Below are 11852 nucleotides of genomic sequence, written 5' to 3' on the forward strand. Positions count from 1 at the left end.
GGTTAATTTTAAGCAAAAATACGTCCAAATTCATTATATTACATGAAAGTTAGCGACAACTGTGATTCACTTATCTGAACTTCAACGGAGTTGTCGTCAACATGAAACTTGCCAGGAGTCCATAGCTGGTCGTGCTACACTTCATTTGAATTGGTGAATGAGGCCTGTCACTCCAATTCAATTCCTTTAGATACAACTTTGCTGCCTCTGGTCAATTCTTGTGAAAAAACAGGAAACTCATGGTTAAGTTTTTCGCGTGTTAACTCAAGCAAAACTGACTTGTTTGAGTATTAGTATCAGTTAACGGACGTCTATCGGCCTTGCACTCAACAGACCTCCCTCAAAATGTGGAATAACACTTTTAAACGACTACCAACAAAGTGGTGCACTGCAGTGGGAACGAACTGAAGATTATTTATAGGTTTTGATATAACTACATAACTGTTCTTTGCGTATCAGAGCAAAGGCAATGGCGATTGGAATTTTCTGTTTTTATAACAGTTAAAAAGAGTGTATATGGTAGCGCTTCGAGGTGACGAAACAAATTGCGAATGACAAAGTCAAACGGCAAACCAAGCAGATTATCAAGCTGTAAACAAACATTTTATTAAAAATAATCATTCCGTTACTCACAAGAGAAATGTTTGCTATTCGATTTTCAACTTCGCTTAAATACAGTCTTCGGTGTCAAGGAAAACACATGCACCTCGAAGCTTTCACAGCATTGAGGAAAGTTTTATTATACCATTAACTGATCAAATTGAAAGACGAGGGAAACAGCTAGGACACGTTACTAGCTAGAGAAAATGTGGACTTACCTGAAGGAAGCACATCGACTAAGATGTCTTCGCCCTTGCCTTCAATTCAACGGCGATAAATAAAGAAAATATGGACTTTCCTGAAGGGAGCAAAGCGACTAAGACGTCTTCGCCCTTGCCTTCAATGCAACGGCGACCGACGCTAAAATGGGTGTGTCATTCTACACTTCTTTATATATACCCACATTAAAATTCATTACAGCCACGAGAAATATGCTTTGAACAAAAGAAATGCATCCCACGTTAAGATTGTGTGCTTTGAATTGTGGAAAATGAGCAACTTGGGGGAAAAACACGCACCTGAAAGGAATTGTGATCCGAATATGCTATGTTTGTAGTTAATAGGCCAATTTTGATATATTAAAATTCTAACTTGGCTCCGCGAGGCTTAACGGAATAATAAAAAAAGAAGTTAATTATTCATCCCTTAGACCCGAGGCGGTCTCTTTTGTTTTATTCCCCTAAGCCTCGGAGCTAAGTAAGACATTTAATAAATCGAAATTGGCTTCTAACTGTCGAAGATCTCACAGACAAGAACACCGCGGTGAAGCGTCGTAAAACGTACTTTTGGTCCAGCTAAGTAATTACGGTTGCGTCATAATTCAACTTTAATAATGATGAAATTTATGCGCACGCAAATTATGACGCATACTCAGTTTTCTTACCTCTTTTTCACGTCTTTGGAAAATATCTTTGGAAGAAAAACTTTTCTCTGACAATGAATAAGCTGACGCAATCGCACGAAGATCTAACCATCGACACAACCAACATTTTTAATTTGACCGTAAAAATTCCTGTGGACGAAGTTCGCTGGAAAGAACGTGCTGCACTACGGTATTTTAATTTAGCGCTTCTATATCTAGAATTCAGTTTCTTTGTAGAATTTAAATCTAGCCATTTGTTCGGTTTCTTTTTAACATTTTCTTTAGTTCTCATAATTTTTCGTATTTTTTTTTTACGGAAATAGTCAAATTTAAGCTTATTTAAAGGAGCTCAGTCACGGTTTGCGCATATTGAAAAGTTTAGCCTCAATTTTTCAAATTCGTCGTTTGCAATCCGTGTTAATCTTCTCCATCCTTCGCCATCCTTGTTCCTTTATGGTTTATCATTGTGTCTTTGGTGTTTTTCTTTCTTATTAAACTGTTATTTTTCAGGTTTCCTGTACCTTCCGTATCTGAAGGTTTATCCTGTCCATTTGACGCGGTGAACCAGCTTTTTCACTGCAAAAGTACACAAAGGAAAGGTTAACAAAGATTGCCAGAGATAAAGTTCGATAGACTGTAAACAACAATTCTATTGTCTTTCAGTCAATCATAATCCAAAATCACGATGTGTAATTTGCACTGGTGTCACACTTTTGCACTGATGTTACACTTTTCGCACTAGTGTTACACTTGAACTGCACTGCTCTCAGCTAATCAGAATCATTTAATTTTTTCATGTATATTATTAACTTTGTAAGTACACTCAATCCTGGACATAAGTGCGTTTGTTCGCGATACAGCTGGCCTTCTTACAGGTGCGGGTGACTTAGCTCAATATGTAGTTCTCATAAAACATTCCCACTGCATGTAATTCTCTTGGGCTACAGTGTAAACGTTACAGAAGTTTGCAAATGTATTACAACATTCTTTGCATTAATGTACTTGAGAGTGAATGAGGGTGAATGAAGGTGAATGAGGGTGAATGATGGTGTATGAAGGTGAATGACGGTGAATGAGAGTGAATGATGGTGCATGAGGGTAAATGATAGTGAATGATAGTGAATGAAGGTGTATGAAGGCGAATGGGGGTGAATGAAGATGAATGAGGGTGTATGAAGGTGCATGAGGGTGAATGATGGTGAATAAAGGTGTATGAAGGTGAATGATGGTAAATGAAAGTGAATGAGGGTGAACAATGGTGTATGAAGGTGCATGACGGTGAATGAGGTTGAATGATGGTGACCGAAGGTGTATGAAGGTGAATGAGGGTGAATAGTGGTGTAGGAAGGTGCATGAGGGTGAATGATTGTGAATGATGGTAAATGAAGGTGAATGAGGGTGAATGATGGTGAATGAAGGTGTATGAAGGTGTATGAAGGTGAATGAGGGTGAACGAGGGTGAATGAAGGTGAATGAAGGTAAATGAGGGTGATGGCGTATGAAGGTGAATGATGGTGAATTAAGGTGATTGAGGATGAATGAGGGTGAATGATGGTGTATGAAGGTAAATGAAGGTGAATGATGGTGTATAAAGGTGTATGAAGGTGGATGGAGGTGAATGATGGTGAATGAAGGTGAATGAGGATGAATGATAGTGAATGAAGGTGTATCAAGGTGAATGAAGGTGAATAGTGGTGTATGAAGGTGAATGAGGGTGAATAAAGGTGAATGAGGATGAATGATGGTGAATGAAGGTGTATGAGAGTGAATGAGGGTGAATGATGGTGAAAGAGGGTGAATGAAGGTGAATGAGGGTGAATGATGGTGTATGAAGGTGAATGATGGTGTATGAAAGTGTATGAAGATGAATAGAGGTGTAGATAGGTGAATGGAGGTGTATGAAGGTGAATGAAGGTGTATGAAGGTGAACGAGAGTGAATGAGGCTCAATGAGGGTCAATCAGGGTGAATGGGGGTAAATGATGTTGTATGAAGATGAATGAGGATGAATGATGGTGTATGAAGGTTAATGAAGGTGAATGCGGGTGTATGAAGGTGAATGAGGGTGAATGAAGGTGAATGAGGGTAAATGATGGTGTATGAGGGTGAATGAGGGTGAATGAGGGTGAATGAGAATGAAATGATGGTAAATGATGGTGAATGAGGGTGAATGAGTGTGAATGATGGTGAATGAAGGTTTATGAGAGCGAATGAGGGTGAATAAAAATGAATGAGGGTGTATGATGGCAAATGAGGGTGAATGAAGATGAATGAGGGTGAATGAAGGTAAATAAGGGTAAATCAAAGTGAATGAGGGTGAATGAAGGTGTATGAACGTGTATGAAGGCGAATGAGGGTGAATGAAGATAAATGAGGGTATATGAAGGTGCATGAGGGTGAATGAGAGTGAATGATGGTGAATGAAGGGGAATGAGGGTAAATGAAAGTGAATGAGGGTGACTGAACGTGAATGAGGGTGTATGAAGGTGTATTCGGGTGAATGAACGTGAATAAGGGTGAATGCAAGTGACGGAACGTGAATGAGGGTATATGAATGATCGTGGATGAGGCTAAATGAAGGTGAATAAGGGGAATGAATGGAAACAATGGGTGAACTAGGTATTAACAGCGGTATTGGTTATGGTCAGCGGTTTATTATCAATACTGGGAAGAAGTTCTCGGGCATGATGATAAAGAATATTAGCGTCAAGGGAAAAGCATTAAGAGAGGAGGTTGTACTTGAAAGAGTTTGAGGTGAGTTGGCAGAAACATTCAAGGTTTAACTGGACTCTTGTGTCAGCGAGTTCGGATCGGTAAAACATTGTAGCAGTCTGTCCGTAGTATAAATAAACAACAACAAAAACCTTTATTAACGTGTCTGGGGTATTAAGAATTTGAGAGGGTTTTTGATTTATTTAGTGAACAGGCGAAGTTCTTTCGCTACAAATACGCGGTACTTAGGTTAGGTGGTATGAATATGTAAGGGAGGTATGAAAAAGTGAGGAAGTTAGGAAGATTTTTCAGGACAGTTGCAAAGATGGTGATATTGTACAGTCGATCGTTTTGTGTTATCTGGAATGTAACAAGCGCTACAGTTTGAACTATGTCATGGAATTTCAGAGCAATGGCAAAGCAAAATGTCGGAGGTTAAGTATCATCCATATACGCCAGAGGATAAGGTTTTCTTTGTTAAAGTTTGGGTCTGCTGCGGCTCTTAGTCTTCGGAAACGGCTTCGTAAAGTTCTAGATCTCCATATGTAGTCGAACGTCCAGCCACCTGTTGGATTGCGAAGCAGATCGCAGCCATCGATGTTACGGAGGACAAGAAAAAAAAAAAAAAAAGGATGCCTGGTTATAAGTAGTAAAAATAAATGTGTTTGAAGGAAGAGAACTTGTTCGTGTTAAAGTAAGATTTAATTCCCTTTCTCGCCGAGTTATTCTCGAAGGTTTTTTCAGAGCTAGGTGGTAAACCAAGTTGGCTACAACTTGTTTGGTAACAAGCCATCATGTCGTCAAGGTCAGTTTAAAATCTTTCATTTATCACATTTACGTCATTTTCTGGCTTTATAGTCGTACGGTTTACTTGATGTACTTACTTGTTCAGAGTTGTTCCTTTATGCTTCAAGTTGGCAAATTATTGTATCCAGGGTAACAGCAGATCCTGCTTTTGGCAAAATGTCACAATTTTTTTTTTCACCTTAAAGGTTATGGCTATTCCGTTAAGTGTCTACTAGGGTGGCAAAGAGACGATCACGATTGTGTTAAGGAAAGATATAAGCCAATCAAACTGAATGAAAAGCTTTTTCGGTGTGTGTGCGCAATTTACATTGTGTGACTTGTGTAAATTAAATGCAAAACGTAGCAATTCAAGGTGCTGAGAATAATTGCCAATCTGAATAGCAACTTGAACTTTGTGTTGTGACTCCAAAAATAACACAAGTCTTGGAAATGACTGAGATTTTAATTCATTTGTAAGTATTTTTACAATTTATGCACCTTCCTGTGGGGCTGGAAATTACATCCTTCTTTTGCTCAAACAGTGGGAGTGGAGAACAAAAACATCAAAAAGGGGAACGCAGAGAAGTGGTAACCAGAAAGATTATGGCATTGGTTGCTAAATATAGCTCAACTTACACAAATAACTTCCTTTTGATAAAACAGAGGAAATGTCAGCTTTTGTGTCTTTTAACTTGAATACAGGTCTAGTTGAACCTCCTAGCGTGACCTACTCTCCTCGTCAAACAGTTCTCCAGATTACAAAAAGTTTCAAATTCAAAGCACTATATTTGGAACCTCTTGTAAGCAACCACCTCTTAAGTGGCCGCGACCACTTCACAAATAATAGAGCCTAAATTTCATAATCTGATGTTGTATCATTATTGCATTCCTGTGTAGTACAAGAGACTGAAATTTGTCATTGGAAAGTACCAGATTCTTTCTCAAAATTGACTTTTGACATGAATAAAACAAAATATGGGGTAAGTCTCTGCAGTTACCATATGCTAATGAGGCAAAATTCTGACCCAATATGGTCTAAGCCCTCATAAGCAACCACCTCCCGTAAGCAACCACTTAGGCTTGACATTTTGGGTGGTTGCTTACGGGAGGTTCGACTGTATTTAATTTTGTTCCGTCGTACAGGTATTTCATGATAGCATCTATCTAGTGCAACATTTATGCCAGAATACCTAAATAGCATTCCTCGGGTTCTGAACAGGGTTTGTACAGGTCCTGGAAAACCTGGAAAGTCCTGGAATTTTATTGTGGCATAATTTTTCCAGGGCTGGAAAGTCCTGGAAAAAGGCTACTGGTCCTGGAAAGTTCTGGAAATCTGTTAAACTCAAGTAAAAAATATGAAATGTATGGCAGACAGTAAGAAGAATTAACATTGAGATCTCGGGAGTGAAAGGGATAATGTGAATTTTAGAGTCCTGGAAAAATCAATCTGAGTCCTGGAAAAGTCCTGGAAATTTTTTTCTGGAAAGGATATGAACCCTGTCTGAAGCTTTAAAATCCTCCCAACCCCCCCCCCCCCCCCCTGCTATGAAAGGTACCCTACAGTAGGAATTAAACTCCTTGTAAGAATTTGGTTGCTAAATATAGCTGAACCTCCTTGAGTAACTTAAAAAGAGGCAATGTCAGCTTTTTTCAGGCTTTGTTTATTTCTAATTGAATGTGGGTGTTGTGACGACAGCATCTATAAGTGCAAAAGGCCTGTTAGAATGCCTGAAATAAGATTCCTGAAGTCCTGAACATTCAATTTTTTATGTGGGAGTATGCCCTCAGATCCCCTTCTTTGAACCCTGTAAATACGCTCAAACCTTCACTAATGACCATACAACTCCTTTTCGTGAAACAGTCAAGGCAATTCAGCTATGATTTAGGGGCTCTGATCCTTGTATATTTTTATGACTTAACTGGTGCAGTGTCAAAACTGCTTATACTGGCTTAAAATCATCTATGTTTTTCAGACTGCAATGATTTTACTTTTTAATTTTCATGGGGGGTCATCACAGACATTTAGGGGTACACGGTGGGTAGGAAAAAAATTTCTGATGAAGAGGTGCTTTTTATCAAATCCCACCAGCTGTCCCCCTCCCCACCCCATAAAAAATGAACAGTCCCTAATGAGCGATGTTTCTTTCAAAATAACAAACATAAATTGCAGTGACTGGAATAAATCAATAAATCAATAAATAATGGCAAATTGATAATAATATTGTGGAAGTAGGGTATGGTTTGCTTCAACAATCACTAAGTTAAGGGCAACCAATGTAAGTGGCAAAAAATAACATTACAAATCCAAGATTAATGTGCTGCGTGTATTTATTTTGTAGACAAGTGTGATAAAGATGATTTTGGTCTTGCTCAACTTGCTTGAATGTGTTTAAAGTAAAAGGCCTACTAATGAGTTTGCCTCAGTCATTGTCATTGACAATATCAATGTTAAAACTGATGAGAGTTAGAGATTTCTCTTCACCTAGTGTTTAGTTGTTGTATGTAACTTTTATTTGCTCGGTGTGTCCATACCTGGGTTCTCAGTACACGCGAGGGGCCCTCATGTGAGGCCATGTAAAGGGAAATTGGGCTCAATGGAAAGGCCTGGTTGAATGACATCAAAAGAATGTTTTGGACAAATAATAGACCTCATACTATTTACAGTGGTTGTAACTTAAATTGCAGATGGGAGATGAAAAAAAAACACTGATTTGCATCTACTTGAAAATAATAACTTAATTACAAAGTATGTTTTTTAAACTCAACACCAGGTGGGTTGACAGTCATGTGTAAATTCACATAAAACACTTATTATTTATTGATTTAAGCTTATGTGTAGTCTCCCACTACCGCCAACATTCAAAGGAAAACAAGTGTACAGAAGTGGGAAATCAAAAATGATTGAACAATAACATCCAAGAGTAGTAAATTTTTGATTGAGATAACAATTGAAGACAGGCAGTAACATGGTAATGAATATGTAAATGCAGGGTAAATGAGATGATGTCTCAGTTTAGTAGAGCAGTTAGTATCCAAAGCAGGATCCAAAACCCTTGAACATCGACCAAACAAACGGATGGCATACGTACTACAACAAGAAAACAAGAAAACATTCTTTAAAAAACGTTTAAAACGGATCTAAAAAAGTAAAATTGTCTCTAAATTTTCGACCGCCTTCTGCGGTCTTCTTCAGAGAATGATGATTTCGCGCGATTCACAGAATTTTTAATAAGCTGCATGGGACGTTATTACTCGTTGCCCCCTAGGGAGGCAACCAGTGGCGCATAAACCCTTGGGAAGGGTGTTCTTTCATTTACGGAGTTTTTGTCTAAGAAAGAGTGCAAGGATTCCAGAAACAGTCTTGTTCTTGCCGCTCACACCTGTTTCAAGAATGTTGGCGTAACTAGGATGTATATCGTGGGCGGATTCCGCATGTTGTTTAATTGCGGAATTGAGATTTCCATTGGTTCCGGGTTTGTGTTCGGCCCCCCGAGATTTCCAATTTCTTCTGCTTTCCCCGACATACGTGAAAGAACATGTCCGACAGGTCACTTTGTACACAATGCCTTTTAATTGCTCTTTTGTGGACCAAATGACTTGATGAAGCTCTCGGGATAACCATTAGCTTTTAGATCGCTAATAAAACGTCGTTTCTCGTTTTGTCTTTGTGCAGTTGTTGAAGGAATGCATTTAGCTCGGTCCATTAGAGTCTTAACGACAGCTCTCTTGCTTTGCGCTGGGCTGTGTGAATGGAAGTCTAAATACTTGCTCGTATGTGTGGCCTTGCGGTATACACCCACCTCGATCTTACCATCCTCATTAACGGTGTTGTTAGTCTCCAAGAAGGCTATGCTGTTCTTGCCCATAGTTGTCGTAGGCATCTCTACTGTAAACTGAATATTGGCGTTTATCGAGTTTAAGTGGCTGTGAAAAACTTCAACACCGTCCCTCTTAATACAAGCGTTCGAATCGTCGACATGGCGACGCCACCACTTTGGTCTAACGGGCGAAGTTTCTAACCCTTTCTCCTCAACTTCTTGTATTACAAGCTCGGCGATCACCGCACTCACCGGAGATCCCATGGCACACCTCGACACCTGATGGTATTGGGTTCCCTCGAATACAAAATAGCTATTGTGCAAGAGAAAGGAGAGTAGATCCAGGATTTGGCCTGACTTGGCGTCGAACGTGTTCGACGCATTTTGAGCCGCGAAAACATCAGGACAGCTTTCAAACCAATACAAACATTGGGAAATGTTTTCAAAAAGCCCAAGGATCGGCCGACAAAAGAGCAATTAAAAGGCATTGTGTACAAAGTGACCTGTAGGCAATGTTCTTTCACGTATGTCGGGGAAAGCAGAAGAAATTGGAAATCTCGGGGGGCCGAACACAAGCCCAGAACCAATGGAAATGTCAATTCCGCAATAAAACAACATGCTGAATCCGCCCACGATATACATCCTAGTTACGCCAACATTCTTGAAACAGGTGTGAGCGGCAAGAACAAAAGACTGTTTCTGGAATCTTTGCACTCTTTCTTAGACAAAAACTCCGTAAATGAAAGAGCACCCTTCCCAAGGGTTTATGCGCCACTGGTTGCCTCCCTAGGGGACAACGAGTAATAACGTCCCAGCTTATTAAAAATTCTGTGAATCGCGCGAAATCATCATTCTCTGAAGAAGACCGCAGAAGGCCGTCGAAAATTTAGCGACAGTTTTACTTTTAGATCTGTTTTAAACGTTTTTTAAAGAACTATGAGCACAGATCGCTCCAACAGTTTTATTTATAAGAAAGCATTCGTTAAGATGTAAAGGGAACAAGCCGAGCCACAAAATTATTCACTTATCGTGATAAAACAAGGGTATAAATCACACAATCATGGTGCGAACATATGACAAATCAAGGGAAAAGCCACAATTTCAAGTCCGATTTTCTTAAAGTTCAACTATCACGCAAAAAATAATCCACAATACTGATCATTGTTATCCAGCAAACGAAAGCCCGTGTGCTAAACAAACGTTTTCAGCATAGCATGATTTTCATTGACTAGTTTTGATGCAAAAAATGCTTACCTGCAATTGAGACCTGGCAAATAACTGGCCTATGTATGGCAGCTCCTAGAAAAGGTTCGTATGATTCTCATGATGAGTGCAGAAATCGGCCCAGAAACAACAACCTTCTCTCAACTCGCAACGACTGAATGTGTCCTTCATTGCTGTCCGCGTGTAATCCGCGCGTTTATGACATATCCACGCGAGAGCCCTTGCTCCATATTAGGAAGTTAAATTTGATTGGTTCGGAATAATCGGCAACATTGAACCAGAGTTAAACGCTTCTAGGTGATATGCTTCTGATGTAAACCAAAAAAAAAAAAAAATTGCAGAGCGCGAAAAGGTCTAGGTACGAGTTTATCGCTACAGTGTTACGCAGGACTTGTAAGTATGTGTAGCGGTTTTCTCCGTAAGGTCGCGTAAGAAATAACAACAGGAGACAAAGGTAAACTATTCGTTCTTTTCATTCCGTTATTTACTCTCTTTCTATTCAACAAGATTGTGTGCTCCCTGTGAGTCAACTAAAATTAAGTACCTTTCAGTTCGACCAAGTCAAACTTCGGTGAACAGTTCACAGTAGTCGCAAATACTACTGAGAAAAACCTGCAATTATTTCTGCTTCGACCTGTTTGTCGATTAGGTTTGACCAAAGAAGATCAAGGTATAAAGTACCTTGATCGTCTCTCGGTTCGACTCATTGTCTACGGCGTTTGCAAAAACGTGAGAGGACTGGGATGAGTTTCGTATATTAATCACATTGAAAATCTAAACATTTCAAATGAAATGTTACTAAATGAAAAGCTACCCAGTCAAGTCTGAGAGTTTTCAGCGGAAAATTGTCCAAATGGGAGCCTTGCAATAGTGGCAAAATTCCATACAAACCCTTACAATGTTGTGGCCTGTCTACCCAATCCATACAAACTCTCTATTTTAGGTGATATTTGAAGAACTATCATTTTGCCATTTTCCTCCTCTAAATACCTCTATTCTTGCTCAAATTTAGTTTCTCTTTCATTTGAATATCATAGTTTTTCAAACAAACGGGAAACAACCATACTCTTTCCCAGTCCTCTCACGTTTTTTTGCAATGGGCTATTGAGTGTCGGAAAACCAGAACCAAAACAATTACTTACCTACTAGGCTACTCAGCAAATCTCAAACCGTAGTTAAACCAACTGCAGGACCAAAGTACAGTGGAAGCTCTCTTAACGGACACTTCACAAAACCCCGTTTGAACTCCCGAAAAAATTCTGTATTTACTCATTCCCGTGAGCGGCCGCGGAGACTTTGAGGGCTTTGAGACTTTGAGAGGCGGTGCCCTACTGTGCCGCAAGGATACACCGCCCGTGCTTAATGGATTTGGTGTGGGAAGAGCAAGCGACACGATGTTGTTGTTGTAATTCCCCCTTTCCGTGCCCGATTCATCAGGCTCCTCCTGGTGGCCCGGTTGGCCCTACTTCCCGAGATGCGGGCCTCTATTGTGAACGAAGGTAAGTAGTATTTTTTGTTTCAAAATCCATACGTTAAGATAAACACAGTCCAACGACATTTTCATTTTCTTTTCTTTTTTTTTTTTGTTTTGTTTTTTGTTTTGTTTGTTTTTTATTTTGTTCGAATGAGCGTCTAGAGGCCATGGCCTGGGGTTACCGTGTTGAAATTCGTCACCTACAGGATTAGATGCCTTAGCCCTGCTTGTTGTTGGTGCTCCTTGAGGAGCGATTTCTTTCGCGGTTCCTGGAATGGGTGTATCCGTTGAACTTATCGAACAGGATAACTGTTAAACATTAAAAGTGGGATTTAATTTTTTTAAAAAATTTCCACAACTAGGAATCTTGGCATGTC

This window comes from Orbicella franksi, chromosome 10, assembly GCF_964199315.1.
Source record: "Orbicella franksi chromosome 10, jaOrbFran1.1, whole genome shotgun sequence".
Classification (NCBI taxonomy): domain Eukaryota; kingdom Metazoa; phylum Cnidaria; class Anthozoa; order Scleractinia; family Merulinidae; genus Orbicella; species Orbicella franksi.